This window comes from Saccostrea cucullata, unplaced genomic scaffold (genome assembly GCF_032062105.1).
Source record: "Saccostrea cucullata isolate Sc308-1 unplaced genomic scaffold, CSIRO_AGI_Scuc_v1 ctg524, whole genome shotgun sequence".
NCBI lineage: Eukaryota > Metazoa > Mollusca > Bivalvia > Ostreida > Ostreidae > Saccostrea > Saccostrea cuccullata.
Window position 1 is genome coordinate 230,137 of NW_026931135.1, and position 21,468 is coordinate 251,604.

General features: G+C 32.7%; 1 protein-coding gene across 1 annotated transcript in view; it reads right to left on the minus strand.

Annotated features, from left to right (window-relative positions):
• The window catches only part of LOC134231530 (vacuolar protein sorting-associated protein 41 homolog), a 160,880-nt gene that overhangs the window by 84,669 nt on the left and 54,743 nt on the right, over window positions 1–21,468 (minus strand). The window lies entirely within an intron of this gene.

The following is a 21,468-nucleotide window of genomic DNA, read 5'->3' on the forward strand; positions in this document are numbered from 1 at the left end:
AAATATGCTGTCCTTCATGAAAATGGCGTTAAAGAGGTCAAAATGGCGATTCAGAATGGAGAACATCCAATTTTTCTAATTTTCTCTTAATGTCGTTAAAAATGGAGAAGTAATGAGTGATTATCTTACTGAGAGTAATAAAACTATAAAAAATGTAATAAAATGCTAACATTATTAGTTTAACCCAGGAAATATAGCCGTTTTTACACTTAATTCGAATTTTCTCTGATTTATTTGTCTATTGTTTCTTTAATCTTCTTTGTTCAGGATTTTACATTTGCAAATACCCATACACTGCAGATTTGTATTTTTCCTCTACATCTCACAGTTCTACAATTGAGAAAAGGTCAAGGTCACAAATGGACGACATACGCAATACTGACCACTAGATTCTTTGTGGTCTAACAGCAATGTAGATCTACAACTTTGTGAAAAAAAAAATGTGATCAGTGATGGGATAAGTGACTGTGATTCAGAAATTCATAAAACTGTGAGTGTTTTACCTGCGATTATTCTATAAGTTCATATTTTGTTTACCAAACGGTCAATATTGAGTGATCTACTGAGTTCAGTTCAGTTCAGTTCACCTGTTCACCTGTTCACGGACACGGGGCACATACTTGTCCACTCCACGATCTATTCTATGGTTAGGCAGTGATACCGGTATTGACACTACCTATCTATCTGTCTATCATGCCGGGCAGAAAAGCTCAAAATCGATTTAGATATGGGCAAAGAGATCAACTTTCCCCCTTGTCCCCAAATGAATCTGACCACCCAAGTAAGCGGCAGCGTCCTAACTCTACAGGTTCCTTGAGCACTTTAGATGAGGATATTTCCGATCTAAGTGCTATACTAGAAAATGCCAGTGAGCACCCGGAATCCCTGAAAAAAATCACTTCTCAGTGATCAGTAATCCCAAAATAAAAGACTCAATATCAAGAACACTCATTCCTGAAATTGACCAAATGAAGTCAGAAATATCTGACTTTTATCAAAGAATTGATGATCTAGAGCAATATTCCAGGAAAAACTGTCTCAAAATATCTGGGATTCCCGAACCTAGAGAAGGGCAACAAGAAGACACTGACCAGATCGCATTGAATGTTATCAATAGATACATACTAGAAGGTACTGGGCATCGACCTCTGACTGAGTTTTCAATCTCAAACTCACATCGCTTAGGTCCTAGACCACGATCAGGAACTAAAACTCCACCTCGAAACATCATTGTGAAATTTGTGAGGTATAGAGATCGTGCAAATGTCTATAATAATAAAAGAAACTTGAAACCTTTCAATGAAAACCCCTCAAATACTTACAAAATATATGTCAATGAAGCCCTTACAAGCGGAAGAGCTGAACTGTACACAAAAATTCGCAAACTTCGACAGGAGAGGGTCTTCCACTCCTGCTGGACTTATGAGGGCAAAATCTTTGTAAAAAAAACTGAAAAGGGTAACGTATTTAATATCAAGCACGAAAATGACATTGCCAGGGTTGTGAGTTTAATTCCACCTGCCAACACTTATGATCTACCTGACACTTGCGAGGAGTTTAATACTAGAATGTGAGCATTTAATAACAGCTGTTTTTAAAACAGCTGATTGCCAGCTGATAATCATGGTCAGTAAGACGTTTGGCCAGCAATGTCCTTATCTGTTGTATGTATCCATGGTATCATCATAATCTAATTAACTTCATATAACTATATTCAATTACTCTATATAAGCTGTTAGCCTTTAAACCAGCAATTGTTTTTCCTTTTATAAGGATACAACTGTTTTGTATTTGTATATACGTTACTTTTTCTATTCTTGTTTATTTTTTTGTTTTTTCTCAATCCGGATCCCGGATTTCAGTATCAATACCGGTTTGACAGTTACTGTGCTTTTATTTTTTTCCGATTGAAAAGTAGCATGTGTAGTGTAGGAATGTCCGAGGCCAGTTGTTTTCTTGTTCAGCATTATTTCATTTTTGATAGTGGTGATTAAGTGCATGTGTCTACTTAGATGGCCAAGGACATTGAGTTTTATTAGGTATGTACTGATTTACTTCCGTATATTATTATTAACGAAGAGTACTTACTTTTTATTACTTGTTATATATTTCTTGCTTATCATATCTGGTGTGGAAACAAACCCTGGACCACCAAATCTATTTAAACAAAATTTGCGTATAGCACATAATAATGTATGTAGTCTACTTTCAAAAATTGATGTTGTATCAGCTGAACTTTCTGAGTATGACATTATAGCTATATCTGAAACCCATTTAGATAACTCTATCAGTGATGAAGATATATTAATTACTGGGTATCATACCCCACTTCGTAAAGATAGAAATCGTTACGGAGGTGGCATTGCTTTATACATTTCTAAGAGTATACATTTTTCAGAAAGAAAAGACCTTGACTCTAGAAATATGGAGATTCTCTGGTCTGAAGTAGTAGTAAATAATAACAAATTACTTGTGGGAGTTATTTATAGGCCCCCTAACTTAAAGGCTGAATATTGGGATCATTTTCTATATAACCTACAGCAAGCTTTAGATTTTAATATTCCAATTCTATTATTAGGTGATTTTAATATCAATATGCTGTCCAACCAAAGTAGACAATTTAAACTCTTGTTACAACGACTCAACCTAACAAATCTCATAGATAATGCTACTAACTTTACTGTGAGCACTGGGACGTGTATTGATTTAATATTAACTAATAATATTTGTCTGCTTCAAAATCATGAAATATCAGCACCTTTTTGCAGCTCTCATTGTGTAATTAGTGTTGAACTTAAATTCACTGTCCACAAACAATATGCTTACAAAAGGGTAGTAAGAAATTATGAAAATGTAAATTTTACTGCATTAAACGAGGAATTAAGACAATTTGAATGGAACTCTATTTTATATGATTCAAACAATATCAATGAAACTTATTCTAATTTTGTCTCTTCATTAAACAATTGTATTGATAAACATATTCCTGAGAAAACCATTACCATCAGACCTAGAGATAAAGTATTCATGAATAATACCATACGGAAATTAATGAGGAAACGAAATAGGACACACTATAAAGCAAAACATACAGACAATCCACTCCATTGGCAGACATACAGAGAACTCAGAAATACAGTTATTGATGAAATTCGAAAATCCCGTGAAAAATATAACAAGAAAATTTCCTCAATGATTGATAAATCAATCCCCCCTGGAAAATGGTGGAGAATTGTCAAGTCAATATCAAAACTAAATAAGAATTATGAACCAATACCACCACTAAAATCAAAAGGTAAACTTATCTTCCACCCAGTTGAGAAGGCTACAGTTCTTAATAAATATTTTGCACAAGTTTCATCTATTACAGATGAACCAGACATTCCTCTTCATGGTCCTGGTCCACCATTACAAAATACAGACACTTTATCTGAAATATTTATCACTGAAAATGAAGTTTATGATCAATTATGTATCATTGACAGCAGTAAACCACCTGGTCCTGATGGTATTTCCCCAAGAATTTTGAAAGAAATAGCTAGCACAATTAAAACCCTTCTAACAAAACTCTTTAATAGATCACTAATTGAAAAAAAGTTGCCAGATATTTGAAAACTATCACAGATTACACCTGTTTTTAAAAATAAAGGTAGTGCTCAAGAAGTATCAAATCATAGACCAATATCCCTAACAAGTGTCTTATGTAAAATAATGGAAAAAATCTTGTTTAAACAATTGCATAATTTTATGAAAGATCATAATGTAATTTACAAATATCAGTCAGGGTTTAAACCTGGAGACTCAACTGTGAACCAACTATTAGAAATATATAACACTATAATTTCAAGTCTCGACAAAGGAAAAGATGTTAGATTTATTTTTTGTGATATCTCAAAAGCATTTGATAAAGTTTGGCATAAAGGTCTCTTATCTAAACTAAAAAAATTATGGTATTAATGGCAACATATTAGGCTGGATTGAGAATGATTTATGTGATAGACAACAAAAAGTTGTAATTGATGGCTTTTCATCAAACCATGAGACAGTAAATGCTGGTGTTCCTCAGGGTTCTGTTTTGGGACCTTTTCTCTTTCTCCTATACATAAATGATATTTGTGATGATTTAGCAAACAATATACGTCTTTTTGCTGATGACACCTCTTTATATGCTATTGTAGAAAAAGAAGCCACAAATGTAGCACAATCGCTTACCAGTGATCTAGATCTAATTGATAAATGGTCAAAAAAATGGCTTGTTGATTTTAATCCAAACAAAACTATAAATGTTGATTTCACCCGCAAAAATATAAAATATCCGCCCATTACATTTGGTCATCATGGCCCATCCATTATTCAAAATGCATCTCATACCCACCTTGGATTACATTTTCAAAGTGATGCTACCTGGACATCGCATATACAATTAATTCATGAAAAAGCTACAAAACGACTAAATATCCTCAGAATGCTTAAGTATAAAGTGAAAAGGAAAATACTTGTTAAGATATATTTTGCATTTATTAGACCTGTTTTAGAATATTCTGACGTTGTTTGGGATAATTGTTCTGAAAAAGATGCAAAACTTTTAGAAGATATCCAAGATGAAGCAGGTAGAATCATTACTGGATTAAGGTCAAATTCCTCTAGATCAAAATTGTATGATGAATTAGGGTGGGATCTTTTACAAACTAGGAGGAATATTCATAAATTGCTATTATTATATAAAATCATAAATGGCTATTCACCTAAATATTTAAAGGACTTGATTGAACCTTTTCGTCCTACAAACCACCCCTATAATCTTAGAAATAATGAGGCAGAATTCAAAATTCCTTCTATTAGAACTACATCATATATGGAAAGTTTCTTTCCATCAACTATTAAACTGTGGAATAACTTGCCTGATTATATCAGAAATGCTCCTGGAATATCTTCATTCAAAGGTCTTTTAAATTCTTATTTTTGTAAAAAAAGGTAAAGAAATTTATCATTTTGGAATAAGAAAGTACAATATAATACATTGTCAAATGCGAAATAATGCAAGTAATTTAAAGGCAGACTTACATAACCATTTTTTATCAGAAACACCAATGTGTGAATACTGTATTAACTCTGTCGAAGATGCTCATCATTATTTTTTTGCTTGTCCAAAGTATAACTCTCCAAGAAATGTACTTTTCCAAACAATTCAAAATATTATTGATTGTGATCAAACTCATGATCTTGATTTACTTTTGTATGGTAGTCCAAATCATGGACTAGGTATTAATACTCAATTATTTGAAGCAGTACATGCTTTCATCGCAGCATCCAAACGTTTTATTTGACACTGTCATGTATGTTACTTATGCCAATGCTTTCTAACCGGTACATGTATTACACTGAATTTTTTTTTCTCTTTCTATTTTTTTTTCTTTTGTTTCTTTGTTACTATGTTTGTGTATTTATTTCCATATTGTGTGTTCATCTTGACCTTGTAGGGAGAGGGCTAAAATAGGCTTTGCCTGCTGCCCAATCCCATTCACTTATGTGAATAAAATTTTGTATAAATAAAAAAAAAATTGAATGATGGTGTCGCTGTAAGTTTAAAGTCAAAATGGCTATTCAAAATGGCAGATAATCCTTTTTCTTTAATTATTTCTTAATGTCTTTTTCATAGGAGAAATGATTTGTGATAATCTTATTGAGCGAGTACAATTAACTAATGTAAAATTCCAAAAAACACTATAATGAACACTTTAGAATGGAAAATTTAGTCATTTAAATTTAAATGTGTTAATTAGCTCAAAATTCAAAATGACGTCATATTCATTCGAATTTCGAATTCTCGAAAATACTCAAGCTTCCTAATTTTGAAAATAAATTACAGTTTGTTTTTTATATGTAATTATAGTATATTGATTATTCCATTAAATATGAACAAACAAAAAATTTCATAAAAGATTCATGTTTTTCTGGAAATAGTTAAAACAAACTCGACTTAAGAGTTTCCAAATTTTCCCCCTCGTATTTGACCGTGTTCCAAAGCCTTTGAGCCTACGTTCACCTAAAATCACTCCTGAATCCAGTCTTTATCAACTCGCATTTCTACCTCAACATCCCTCAGCACACCATCAAATATAACTCAGAAAATTCATTTCCGATTTCATCGAATACTTTGTTCTAGCTTTTTAGCACTTAAAAGAACTAAGTATTATCCCCTAACATCTTCTATTCCAGCTTTATCTTATATGTTTTGCTCTGTCTTCGGAATTTTGGTATTTTCAACATTCAAGTAAAACGGTGCCCTGTGTCAAGGATGACAACCCACTTGGCACGTAAAAGATCTTTTCTCTGGAGTTTGGAAAAAGAGTAAGCTCACAGGGAGCCACCAGAGAAACCAAAATCCTCCAAAAACCGATTATTTAAACTGATAGTCCGCCGAAACATGGCTGAAAAATAGCCGACTCGGCGTTAAACAATATACAATCAATCAACGCTCAAGGAAAATGCATTTATGTTCAAATGTTAAAAGTCTATTTTGTTTTCCAAAACCTTATGTAAAATGAAGGAAAGGTACTGTGAGCAATTATCCCACTAAATGGTACCCCCGTCACCCATATGAATACCTATGAATACACAGTGTCCATGTTTGCTATGTGAAACCCAAAATATGTGTTGGATCAAAAAGTAAAAGAGTAGTAGCACAATGGCAATATGTGATAAAGGTTCTGTGAAAGTTTATCAAATTTCATTCAGTGGTATGAGACGAGTTCCAGATAAGAGACGGGTACCCCAAAGCGCAAAAGACGGACGGACATACCGACTACTCTATACTCTCCCGCTTTTCAATCGGGGGGGGGGGTATAAAAAAATCTCTGATATTCAAGACTTGTAGCTCTTTATTTCGTGACCGCGTATAGATTTGTTTTCTTTTTGGGTAGAAAGGTCATTCTATTAGCAAGAAAATTCTCAAACTTCATCATCTGGAATCACATTGTGTGCATATTTTGGTGAGAAAAGTTGTAAAATTATGCATTTTAATAGCGCCTGCAAATTCCTCGTGATTCATATCACTTACAAGCTTTCGTACAATAGGCATACATGTAAGCCATTCTTGACTTCGAACTAGTCAACACATGTCTTGACAACAAAATTTTCATGAACACTCCAAGACCTTTACAATGCAACTTGATCCACACTTCTTCGTTAGGATAGTGTAAAGTTGTATCAAGAATCGAGGAAGAATTGAACACAAACATTTTCTTCTTTCAGATTTTATGAATTTAAAATTGTTTAAATTTATATACACTATTCAATACAAAATTGGTGGAGGAGGACCGTTCACACCATGAAATATTTGAGAATGCAGTTGAATTTTTGACTGAGAATAACAAAATGCAAATGTAGGGACACAGAATCAGAGCTGGACAATAAAAAAAAATTATGGTTTACGAATATTATACAGATAATTCTTAATAAATATGTTTATGTTTGGATATTATGATATATTCAGATTTATATGATATAACAATTACTAGCAATCTAATTGCTCGTGGTTCATCATTTTAAAAATCATACTAATTCATGCTGCACTAGATCTTCCACATGAACATAAATATTTTTTTTCTACACTGAACTAAAATTAGATTCAGATTTTCCAGCAACTGATATGATTTAGCAACCCTCGAACTACAATGTTCACTCGCCTTAATGCTCGGTCAATACTGCTCTTTGGGTAGCTTAATTTTCATATTGTCCTCAAAACAGCAATTATTGTATGATATTATTAACTTTTTATATGAAGAAGCATGATACATGTATTGATGGATAATAGGTGAAATGTCTTTGGAATTGTCCTCAAAAAATTATCTTAATAATAGAAGTAATTAAACAAAAATCCGTTTTATAAAAATCCTAAGTCATTAATGAAAATTTCCATTAACTTCCATTACATATTTGAAAGGTCATTTAGGTTATTTCATTAATAAAAAAAAACCTGTTATTTATTTTCTGCAAAACAAATCAGAATTAAGCAGTTTGGGTATTTTACGAAATCGAGTGTATAACACGTCATTCGAATTGCCATTTGGAGCTAAATAACACATTTTAAATTTAAACGACTAAATTTTCCGATTTAAAGTGATCATACTAGTGTTCTATTGGAATTTTACCTATGTGTACATCGCTCAATAAAATATTCACAAATCCTTTCTCCTATGTAAACGACATTAAGAAATAATTTGAATATCCGCCATTTCGAATCGCCATTTTGACTTTAAACTTACAGCTGCACCATTATTCAATTGTAGAATAGTGAGATGTAGAGGAAAATATACAAATCTGCAGTGTATGGATATTTGCGAATGTAAAATCCTTAACAAAGGAGAATAGAGAAACAATAGACAAATAAATCAGAGAAAATTCGAATTAAGTGAAAAAACGGCTAAATTTTCTGAGTTAAACTAATAATGTTAGCATTATATTTTTTTTTTAGTTTTATTACTCTCAGTAAGATAATCACTCATTACCTCTCCATTTTTAACGACATTAAGAGAAAATTAGAAAAATTGGATGTCCGCCATTTTTAATCGCCACGTGTTTTATGGGATTTTGGAATAAAAAGTGTTATGAACCTCCTAAAGGTTCACACTAGAAAACTAAACACGGTAACAAAAGGTACATTGATTTACATTTCTAAATTCTATTGCTATGAAACTTTCAAATCATTATGCTTTCATAGACCATGTGTACGTTGTATAATTCTGTGTTGAAAAGATGTTTGTTTAGTAAGAATAATATGAATTTTCTGCTTTTTACACATGTACTTAAATAAACATTTGTGTATAATCTATAGAATTTCAATTTTCCATTTTCTTCACTGAATAAAGAATAGGGAATATAAATATTTTCCACAATATAATATTATCTCCAGACAAGGTAAATTCTCTATAAACAGAATAAAGGATATTCTTCTGAGAATATAAATATTTTGCACGAACAGATTAGAAGCCTTTTCAAAGAAGAAAGAAACAAAATTACTCTTTGAAGCTGAAAAAGAAGAAAAGGAAAGTGTCACAATTACCTTTAATTGTGTAAGGTTCTTTTAACAAAATGACCTTTATCAATCTAGTAAATGGATGACCTTTGCCAATGAAGAAAAACAATACTTTACAACAATACCAATCTATTTACTGGTACAAAAATTCAAAATAGAATTCGGGCTCTGGTGTAGCACATCAGAGTCCCCGAATTCGAAGAACCATATCCTTGGTGTCCCCCACGTGTTGGCTGGAAGTACATGTCATCACCGGAAGTAATCATCAGACACGGAAAGTTCCCTCATAACGTACGTATAACATTAGGGTAGGCTATGTACACCAATAAAAAGGTCACTGGATTGTAGTCACTCGCAATCTTACGCATGCAAAGGCAAAAGGCCCAGGTTTCAAACGGTCTATACAGGATTCAAACGTCCACTAATGTTTCAAATGGTCCACACAATTTCACACAGCATGGGAGTTGCCCAATCCACTAAGTACTGTAAATCACTTTTTATTCGCGAGAACTTTATTTTCGCGTAATTACGCGAGAGAGTGGGCACGCGAAAATTTCATTCTCGCGTATAATAGTATTCCTTAAGTTTATATAGAGAATATTAACAATACGTAAAAATTATGTCTCGCTTATAAAGAGTCAATGATTATCTGGCGAAAATAAGGTGTCGCGAAAATTAAGTGATCTACAGTATATTTCATAATTTCACACCGTCCACACAGTTTGGTGTTCAGAACTAATCTGACAAACCTGGCCATATCCCTGGATGAGTGACTATAAATATCAATAAACAAAGAGGTTTTCCACCCGTTGCAACGGCTCTGTATGTTGCAATTCAGTGACCATCGATGTGTGCAAGTAAAACACTCCAATATGTATGGAAGTGTATTTGGAGCAATATTTACAATATTATGACAGAAAGAAAGATGATTATTCTCAAAGAATGTAACTCGAGTATTCAAAAGCGAAGGTATGTCAAGTAATGGGCCCCAAAACAACCTCACTTTCGTAAAATATCTTTTAACAAGTTTAATATTGCTAGTTAAAAACAACATGTAAGTTGTATGATAAATTTATTCAGAACAGAAGGTAAGAATCATTTTAGTACGCAAACATTTAAGTGCTTTTAATCATGGCTTAGAAACATAAATACATGTTGCCTAAAATGCACTTGATGAAAGGATATGATTTTAATCAGATTCATCATAATCTTTGAAACAGGACAGCTACATTTTATGCCAATTCATGGTTGAAAATGAGTACTGTCATATATTTGCATTAAACACATGAAAGTTCCCATTGGATAGAATGAATTATATGTTCTGGGTTTTGCTACAAATGTAGCTTAAGAAAACATGCACAATAAACACACACATGTTTAACAGTACAGTATGCTAACACCTAATCATTCCTTTCCCTGGATTTTCAATTTTCAACCGACTGTTGAATAAAACAGTGCGATGATTGGCAATAATTGACCACGTCTTTGTAAAACATGATTGGAATAACCTCCTATGATTGACATTATTTGACCACGCCCTTTGATCCCGGTCCCCTCCTCTGTGTATTACTGATTGTACAGCGGCCCTAAAATGATTAGAAAATTAAAGTACTGGGAGAAATTAAATCAAAATAGAATATGAAATGACTCTCTTCCTAGGAAAATTATAAATAGCAAGAGACCAAAAGGTACAAAAGGTTGAGGCAAAACTCTCCATTACTTCTCAACCCTTTTTGTTAAATATTGTTAAAAAATGGAACAAAGGTTGCAGAATAAGAAAGCAACAAAAGCCTCATTCATTGAGTCAAATGCTGATTGACGTTCTTCATACCAATTGTTAGTCCTTTATTTATACACTGAATTGACGACGGATTTTCCCGTCATTTCCTGATTTTGACAAGGAGCTCACGGTGGGGTGACCGGTCAGCAGGGGATGCTCACATCTTCATGGCACCTTATCCCACCACTGATGTTTCGGAGGTCCGGGTTTGCTCTGCTCTTTTTTGTAATGTTGTAAGGACTTTGAGATTGAATACTGTTCGTTATCTCCATATCCTTCTTATTCTGGTTAAAAAAGAAACAGATGTGTATATTTAATTTAAGTACAGGGATATCTTTCGAAAATTGTTTCAAGATTTTTTTCTTCAAAGTCTTTTCTATCATAAAGGATGAAATAAAGAGATTCATTGGAAGGATAAAAATTCCATAGTGTTTGTAGGTAGACAATCTTCATGGAAGGCATTCTTACAGTGGAATAAAACAACACTGCTAGCATATCTCAAATCTACTAAATAAAACTTGACATAACTCATGTTTGGCAAAAATGTCTGAATATTTTTCCCATTATTTATTCTCAATCCACAATAAAAAATATAAATAGATAATACACATTGGGTCCAAGTTTTTAAAATATTGCATGAAGATAATTAATTTTACATAGTTGTCAAATGATTCTCAGAAATGTCAGAGAAAAGCTCTGGTTTACCTGCTACTATGATTCGCTGTTGACAAATAGGGCAGGACTGACTACCTGATAAAAAAAATATGTCATCATATAAATGCCCTTGAATAATAAACATTTCATCTTAAAGCTTACAACCAAAAATATTACTTTCTCTTTCTTCAGCCCTTGAACATGATATAAATATAAGTCGCACTGCCCAGCCATACACCATTCATCATTTCCAATAAGATACATTTTAATCAGTAAAAACCTGAAATGCACACATCGAAAATCACCACTTCCCAGGAACCTAAACGAAGTGACCAAACAACATTTAAAATCATCTAATCGAAATAATGTACCCCAAATGACATTTACACATAAATTTTGTATATACCTCAATATATACCATAAGAAATTCATTTCATTGACCTTCACCCATCATAATGTCATACATACTGTCCAAAGCGACCCCTCTTCTCTGGGTTTTGACCAGTCTGTCCAGTAAGTTAAAGCTGTCAGTCACTCAATAGCTCCACCCCCATCATATTGTCTACTAAGTTAAAGCTGTCAGTCACTCATTAACCCCGCCCCCCCATCATATTGTGATACATACTGTCGACAGCGACCCCTCTTCTCCGGGTTTTGACTAGTCTGTCTAGAAAGTTAAAGCTGTCAGTCACTTAATAACCCCATCCCACCGTATTGTCCAGTAAGATAAAGCTGTCAATCACTCATTAACCCCGCCCCCCATCATATTGTCATACATACTGTCTACAGCTACCCCTCTTCTCTGTGTTTTGACCAATCTGTCTAGTAAGTTAAAGCTGTCAATCACTCATTAACCCCGCCCCCATCATAATTTCATACATACTGTCTACAGTTACACCTCTTCTCTGGGTTTTGACTAGTCTGTCTAGTAAGTTAAAGCTGTCCGCTACAAGAATTCTTCTACAGCCCTCTCTTTATGATATCTGTGAAATTAAAATAAGGGAATGAAAATCAGAATTTCATGAAATTGTTAAATATAGCTTGTTTTAGTGCTTTTACCAATTTCAACATAAATAGCATTTGAATTTGAATCTAGTTCTTTCAAAAAAAATGTCTCTGTTATAAAGCAAAAACTCACTGAGTTTTGTATTGAAGAACTGAACTCAAAACGTCACTCATAGAACCAGAAAAGAATGGCTACAAGAAAGAAAGACATCATCCAATATCTTTGAAAAGGTTAAAGTACATTTACAAACAAGAAGCAGAGGAGACACACTGAAAAAAAGACACATGTACACCAACTGCATTTCAAAGCGCAGAGTAGAAGATTCAAAAGCTCCGATATACCAGTGTGTAAACAAGAATGACACTCACCACTGGTGTAGAAAAATATTTTGAAAGAATACTTGGTCAAAAAATATCCTACAAAGAAAGGTACCACAAGTGAATACATAGAACTCGGGCTTAAAGACATCAATAATGACAAAACGACAAAGAAAAATGTAAAAACTAAAGGACTTCACCTAGCCCTTTTTAAAATGATAATGCTACAGGAATTGAGAAAATGCATGCAGAAATGTTGAAATAAAACATAAGGAGATAAAAATATATGATAAATATAAAATTATTTTCAAAATCCTAAACGGAAAATAGACGTGCAAAAAAGGGGTATTTTTTGATATGGAATTTATTTTAATTAAGCTGTTTTATTATCACAGAACTCTAATATTTATGGAAATAGCATTGTATAACCCACTCTGTATTGTATGAAGTTTAGTACCATCGATGGACAGTCACGGGATGAATGCATAGTTCGTGTACTGAATGTAGGTCATTAACAAATTCCAATATCGCCAAGGCATACCCTACTTGAAATTAAAAATTCAATCTATTAATTGTTTCGGCATACTTTGTAGTTTCTTAAAAGTACTGCTAATTTGAATAGAATTCACATTTTAATAGTTAGATTTTCAAGTAAATAAGCCAATGTCGAAATATGTTTAACTTTAACCAAATACTTTGTGTACTAATAAAATCTAGCCTTCGATTTAAAGAAAGCACCAGCACTTTTCAAGTTAAGGAAATTATCCTTTATCTATATTCAAAAAAGGTTCAGACCTATGCTGTGTATGCCCTTTCGAAAGTACGATTTTATGCAGCATCTCGATGTAAAATATACGTAACCTGTAAAAATGCGACATAATTAATAAAATATATTCTAATTCCTATACCTTCCTACCTGAAGAAATTTAGTCCTGGAGGATCTAAACCAATGAGTCCCTTAATCCTGGGATCTCCATTCCTATACCTCGCTACCTGTAGATTATAGTCCTGGAGGATCTTAACCAGTGAGTCCCTTAATCCTGGGATGTCCATTCCTATACCTTGCTACCTGTAGATTATAGTCCTGAAAGATTTTAACCAGTGAGTCCCTTAATCCTGGGATGTCCATTCCTATACCTTGCTACCTGTAGATTATAGACCTGGAGGATTTTAACCAGTGAGTCCCTTAATCCTGGGATCTCCATTCCTATACCTTGCTACCTGTAAATTATAGTCCTGGAGGATCTTAACCCGTGATTCCCTTAATCCTGGGATCTCCATTCCTATACCTTTCTACCTGTAAATTATAGTCCTGAAAGATTTTAACCAGTGAGCCCGCAATCGTAGGATTTCCATTCCATTCTGGATTTGAGGGACCAGTCTAATGGGATCTACTTGAGTATATATAGATATTTTGTTTCATTTAAAATATTTCAAAGGGCCATAATGGAAAGATAACTCTCATTGATGGATGCGTATTTTTTTTACAAGCACAGAAAACAATATATTTGCATCTGCTGATGTTTTTCCCCATAACATTATGCTACTAAAATTGAGATTAAATTTGCAATGACAGGCAGCGGTTACATGATCAGACTTTCATGCATGTGGAACATAAAAATGCAGAGTAATTTGAATCGTTCCGACTGTGAATTCATATGACGTCGTAGTTACGTAACCTTACTCTTCAAAATCAAAGTCTTAATAATGCTTCCTTTTTTGTTACATGAAAAAAAAACGTAAACAACAAATATAAAAAATGAAAAATCATTTTTAAAAGTTTCATTGGGGTTAGACATGAAGTCGGCACGTGATCAAAAATACAACAACAACCTTCGGGCGTTATAGAATTTCAACACGTCATCGACATCATGTCATACCCCAATGAAACTCTAAAAATTACATCTTATTTCTAAATTGATATTAAAGAAATAAGGTTTATTTTTCTACATCTATCGGGATATAAATACGGGTTGAAAACAAAATCAAAATTCAATGAAGCCGAAAGGCCTGTATGGTGAATTTGATCTCGCAGCAGCTCTTATTTTTAGCGCGATAGATGTTTTAAAACGAAACTTTATACTTTATTCACATTTGTGGCTTAATCATATTTTACATTTGCCTCTTTATGACTTTTAAGGCGTGAAATGTTTTATTTTTCGAAACGAACGGCATGTATGTGACCCATTGATTGCATATCGAACCTTTATGACGTCTCAGAAAAATTACGTCCAACGTTTGTGACGTTCGAAGAACCTGTATTCATACAGTTTAAGATATGCATAGCTTTCAGTAGTGTAATATAAAGGGAAACATTTGTAAATCTAAATATTTTAATTTTAAAAAGCAATGATTCAGTGAGAAGAAAGGATATGGAGATAGCGAAGAGTATTCAATATCAAATTCCATAAAACAATTCAAAATACGAGAAGAACAAACAGAGTTAAACAAAGCATCAGAGATGGGATCAGGTGCCATGGAGGAGTGAGCATCCCCTGTTGACCGCTGACATCCACCATGTGCTCTTTGTCACAATCAGGGAATACGTAAAAATCCGTCGTCAGTTCAGTTTTTAAATAATGGACTATCAATTAGAATGAAAAACGTCAGTAAGCATTTGATTCAATGATAAATTGCTTTTGCAGACAAGGTTATTGTATCGACCATAGAACTTATGAAATGGTGAGACGATACGAGACTGCTCATATTTGTTTCTTCAACTTGCTTGCCAATAATTTACCTCGTTTTAGAAATTGTTCATACGTAGAGCATGCTCTTGCGTATTGAATCAACTGAGATATATGTACTCCGTATGGAGGAGATGAAGGTATATTGCTGCAAAAGTAAGGGAAATTGACGATTATCATATAGCTTGGTTGTTAGATTACCATTAGTGTTTTTTTCAAGTAAAATATCCAAGTATGAAGCAGAAGTGTCGAACTCTGTGGTTTCTTTTATCTCAAGCTCACCGAGATATATCGTATCGACGTAGGAATGGAAATTATCATTATTAATTGACAATACGTCGTCGATATACCTAAATGTGGAGTTGAAGTTCACAGCAAGTGTTTTCTCCTTTTCACGCATAAGAATTTGCATAAATTCTGCTTCATATGAATATAAAACTAAGTTTGCTAATAACGGAGCGCAATTTGTACCCAGGGAAATTCCAATAGATTGTTGAAATACCTGTTCTCCAAAAACCACACGGATATTGTCAATCAGAAACTCAAGCATCTTCTTGTTGTCAACTTCCGAGTACTTACGTGTGCAATCAGAATCTGTTTTAAGAAAATAAGTTTTCAAATGACCAATGACGAAGTAAGTGAATTGACGAGTTCCTTTTTAAATGAATAAGCAGCTGTCAATGATATCAAAAAGCATGGATTTTTATTTGTCGTTGGGAATTGTTGTGTGTAAAGTGGAAAAGTCGTAAGTTTTTAAGCTATTGAATTTTGTAAAGTTTTGTGATTTTAAATTTTCCAAAAGTTCTTTTGAATTTTTAAGTATCCACATCTAATTTACATCACTTCTTGAATATATAGTTGCACAGTACTCTTGAAGTTTTTCCATCACTACTGTCAACATCTTAGTGAGAAGTGACGAAAGATCGAGGCTTGGTTGAACATTTACTGGAACCTGCAATATATCTTTGTTTGCAATGATTCTTATAAAAATTTCGGAATCAAATACATAAAAGGTAGTTCGAATTCATTTTGGCTCCGTGGAATATTAAAAGTATTCAAAACTGACAGGTGATTTTGACGAATTTCTTCGTAAGAAAGAGAAGTATGAGTATAAATAGGATTACCACTTGTAGAATTAAATCGAAGTTCTTTTAGAATGCAATTTATATAATGAGTCTTACAAACAAAGACAATGTTGTTACCTTTTGGCAGGAGCCAGTATGTACTGATCTGTAATCCATCTAATACTTTTTTCACTTCTGGTTTATTGAACACAGAAGGATAGATGATTTTCATTTTTAATTAATTTCACATTGAATTTTACATTGACGTCAATGAGCAGTGAACGTTTTTATTAGATATTCTCAAAAGTTATTTGAATTTCAAATAAAGCTCTTGGTGAAAATATCCATAACTCTTTCTTTATTAAAATATGAAATAAAATGAATTATATTTACGGCAGAAATTTAGAAAAATCAAAAATTTTCTTCTGTATTCCAAGGGCAAATATCTCTTTAAAATCTTTTAACGTGCAAAATGACGGTCTCCTTACATGTTGTTAGTGTTGTTAATTTTAGTTCTTGTCACTTTTCTTGTTATCTAATCATCAGATTTTAGCTGGTTTAAAATTATTCAAAAAAAATTCAAATTGCATCTTTATACATTGAATACCTTAAATTATAATTAATTTTTAATTCTGAATTTCATATAGTGATTTTTTTTTCAGCTGTTCGTAATTTTCGACAGATGAACACCCTAACAGTATTTATTTTATTCAATCGAAACCAAAGTACTAAAATATTTGAATATAAGGCTATTTTGATACTGAGGATTTCAAATTATGTAGTCAATCAAAATTGTTAATTTAAAAGACTGTTATCTATAACAAATATACTCATTGACTATTAATATCATGGTATACAATTTGTTTAGTAATAATGCCTACAGAAAATGACGTAGATACGACTAAGTTTAGCTTGGATTCTAGATACATTACACGACGATTTTTTTTTAATGTCTTACTGAGAAGAAATATCATCTCAGTGTTAAATGTCCTGAGCAATGAAGACATATTTTAATCATAAACTTACCATTTGCAACTGCTTCTTGTCATGCATATAAATGAATGATTTATTTCAAACACATTGAAATGTAACAGTTTAATTATTGATGTTATTAAAACTAGTTGTTTTATCAACTCTTTTGTACATCGGGTTTTTAGCAGGTACCGATGAATTCTGCGCAAGCGCATTGAACCATGTTTCCTATACAGGCCATCGAGGAAAATTACATTTTACTGTACTTTGATAAGGAGAAGTATCGCACTTAATCGATCCATGGAGATATTTTCATAGTATGTAGGTGAGGAATTTTTATAGAGAAAGATACCAAGTAACATTTAGATATCTCACTGAGTTAAATAATACGCCAAAAAATTATGTATTCTGACATATTATTTTAACTCTTTACAACTTACTGAATTGCTATGAAACATACACTTAATGTTCACGTAATAGAAATAGAAATTTACCATTTCCCCGCAAGCACCTTTTCGCATGGTACACTTTTCTCTAAAGTTTAGCGTAAATAACATTATGACGCTTTATTTTAATACAAAAATAACTTTTCTTCTATAATGAAAGTGTTGCAAGTCTAAAATAGAAGGTAATTGGCATAAAATAAAAGATTAAACACACTTTCTAAAGCGCGTGAAAATGCGTGATTGCGGGGAAAAGGTATATGCGTGATTTTGCGTTAGAAATAGGAAATGGTATATGCGTTAAAATGCGTGAATGCGGGGAAGGGGGTTAAACGATAAGCTATGTAAACTGAGATGAATTTTTAATGGATTGAAAATAGAAACGAAGAAAGGCTAGGTAGATTCCCTTCAGCAAAGCTAAACTGATACTGGGAATTATTTTCTTTAAAATGAATAACAAATCAAACCTGTTTAGAGATGTTTTATATAGTTCAGGAAGTTAAATATTGAGTCATTTAAGCCCATCATGAGACTTGATTTAATTGTGTTATAGCTTTTTTGTCAGACAATACACTTGATCTAAATGAATACGAACGAATGTTAATAAACTCCGTGCCAAAAATATGTTTTGTATTACGCTGATTTTCTAAAATCAGAAAAGGGAGTAAGCTATACACCTAGTGGTACATTTAATATTTGAATTTCATGGCATTTAATACCTTCCTGATACATTAAATTCCATGACATGCACTGATTGAGAGATCTTGAAGATCTACCGTGAATAAAAATAAGACAGTTTAAAGAATATTAGCATGAGTTCAGTGTGTCCATTCATGGATTTTTCTTTGCTTTGGTCATTTATTCCATGTTTTTCAAAAGGACTATAAATATAAAACAATTGCTTATTGAATTTTGTAAACATGCAGGATACTTTTCAATAGAACAAAAATGGTGGACATAAATTGCATCAAGCTGTCTTAAATGTATATTTTCAATCGATTGAGCTGTAGACACAGTCTACCAATCATAGATGACATGAAGATTTTAAAGGCTATGGAGCGTTAAAGTTCTCATCTCCTTTGTAACAGGTTCACAATAATTAAAATCAATGAATTCAATATATTGAAATGGAATGATAAAGAAAATGGAAAGGATTTTTGTGCAAAGTAATGATTACCCATTTAATGCGTAAATGTCTGGGTTTAAATGATGTTCTTCCAAAATCATTGATTCAAATCAAACAGGTTTCGTTAAGCGTTGAATCATATAAGCGATGCCAACAAATCCAATTCAAGTTGTTATTGATTTTGAAGTGCAATCAAAAATTCCATGACATGCACTGATTGAGAGATCTTGAAGATCTACCGTGAATAAAAATAAGACAGTTTAAAGAATATTAGCATGAGTTCAGTGTGTCCATTCATGGATTTTTCTTTGCTTTGGTCATTTATTCCATGTTTTTCAAAAGGATTATAAATATAAAACAATTGCTTATTGAATTTTGTAAACATGCAGGATACTTTTCAATAGAACAAAAATGGTGGACATAAATTGCATCAAGCTGTCTTAAATGTATATTTTCAATCGATTGAGCTGTAGACACAGTCTACCAATCATAGATGACATGAAGATTTTAAAGGCTATGGAGCGTTAAAGTTCTCATCTCCTTTGTAACAGGTTCACAATAATTAAAATCAATGAATTCAATATATTGAAATGGAATGATAAAGAAAATGGAAAGGATTTTTGTGCAAAGTAATGATTACTCATTTAATGCGTAAATGTCTGGGTTTAAATGATGTTCTTCCAAAATCATTGATTCAAATCAAACAGGTTTCGTTAAGCGTTGAATCATATAAGCGATGCCAACAAATCCAATTCAGGTTGTTATTGATTTTGAAGTGCAATCAAAAAAGTTTTGGGGAAAAAAAGTGTGGATGTCTCGGTAAGAGGGTAAACAATTTCAATCACGCAAAAATTGTAAGACGTATTGATTTGTATTCTTTTCAATATCAAATTTTGTTCTTAAATAATTTTAAAATACATCTAGATTGAAATGATTTTGCTGAATTAGAAATACTTTCTTCCTGCTGAATATCTGAAGATAGACCGGTAATTTTTTTCGTGTACTTTACGACCACTTTTTGGTTCTAATATGCAGATAAAGAACAGTAATCAATCTGAAAAATCCATTGAAAGTAGAATCAAACCAAACCAGGATCTCTAAAAACATATGAGGTGAGACCAACTGTCATCGAGGAGTTCGAAATGAATCTGTTTATTCATGTGCTCTCTCGATCCAAGTCTCATGATTGATTGATTGATTGTATGAGAGTTGTTAGAAAAGTTCGCGGACACATTGGATTACAGAAATCTACTGTGTACTGTGAAGTATGACTTATGTCTGAATGAATTCCTATATTTTCTTAATTGGTATGTAAAAAATAAGGTCCATACAATAAAATCTTGAAATTTTACAGCGATTTTTACCATGGGGTCATGGGATTCACATAGTTATCACTTGACGTAAGTGACGTCACAACCAGATTTCAACCCGTTAGGCTTTGTCGCAGTTCTATAAATCTTTCATTTCTTAGATTTTTCTTATCTTTTTTTTACTTTGAAATTGAATATCTATATCAATACATGTTACTTTTCTGCTATAATATCTTTTGTAATGATTCGAATATTATTGAGATCTTTAAAAAAATTTTTAAAAAGTATAAGCAGTTAACCGGTCAGGTATGGAAACTATGCAAAACCATATAGGCGCAACATCCATGCGATAAGGGGGTATTGAAGTATCGGTGAACTTAATCATTCAACATGTCACTCCTTCCATTCTTATGAAGTTATAACCATTTGAATACTTGCTCTTTGTATGTGTAGGAAATTCCCGGCAGCATCTTGAACATCTTAATCTCTTTTAAGACATTTTCCTGTCTGCACACATAATTTTTACGTAGTGCAGTGCTCCATGACGCTCAATTAATGACGTTCCGATTTTTGTTTTTACGCGTTGATCATTTATAAACGGCTATAAAACAGTCATATACCCTCCAATTTAGTTCAAAATTTCTCCCAGTGACGTTTCCTGCATACTTAAGCTGCAGATAAATGTAAAATATTATAAATCTCTTTGCATTATAATGGTGCAATTTTTAATTTTAATAAAGAGTCTTTGTGATGTAAACGTGCCAAAATGTAGCATGCTCCGTGAAGCAAGTTTTATAAAATTAAAACTGTTGTATATTTTTCAATCATTACGGGAGCGCACCAAATTCTTATATATTTATTGGAGAAAAGGTTAAGATTTTATCTGGAAAGTTTGACCAGTTTCGTGGAAATAGCAAACTCACAATAGAACTTGTCCGCTAACTTTTCTAACACCCCTCGTTTATTGTTTAACGCCCCTCTCGAGAATTTTCCACTCATATAGAGACGTCACCGTATGCTGGTGAAGGGCTTCAAATTTTGACCTTTACTAGGCACTCAGGGCCATTGAGCA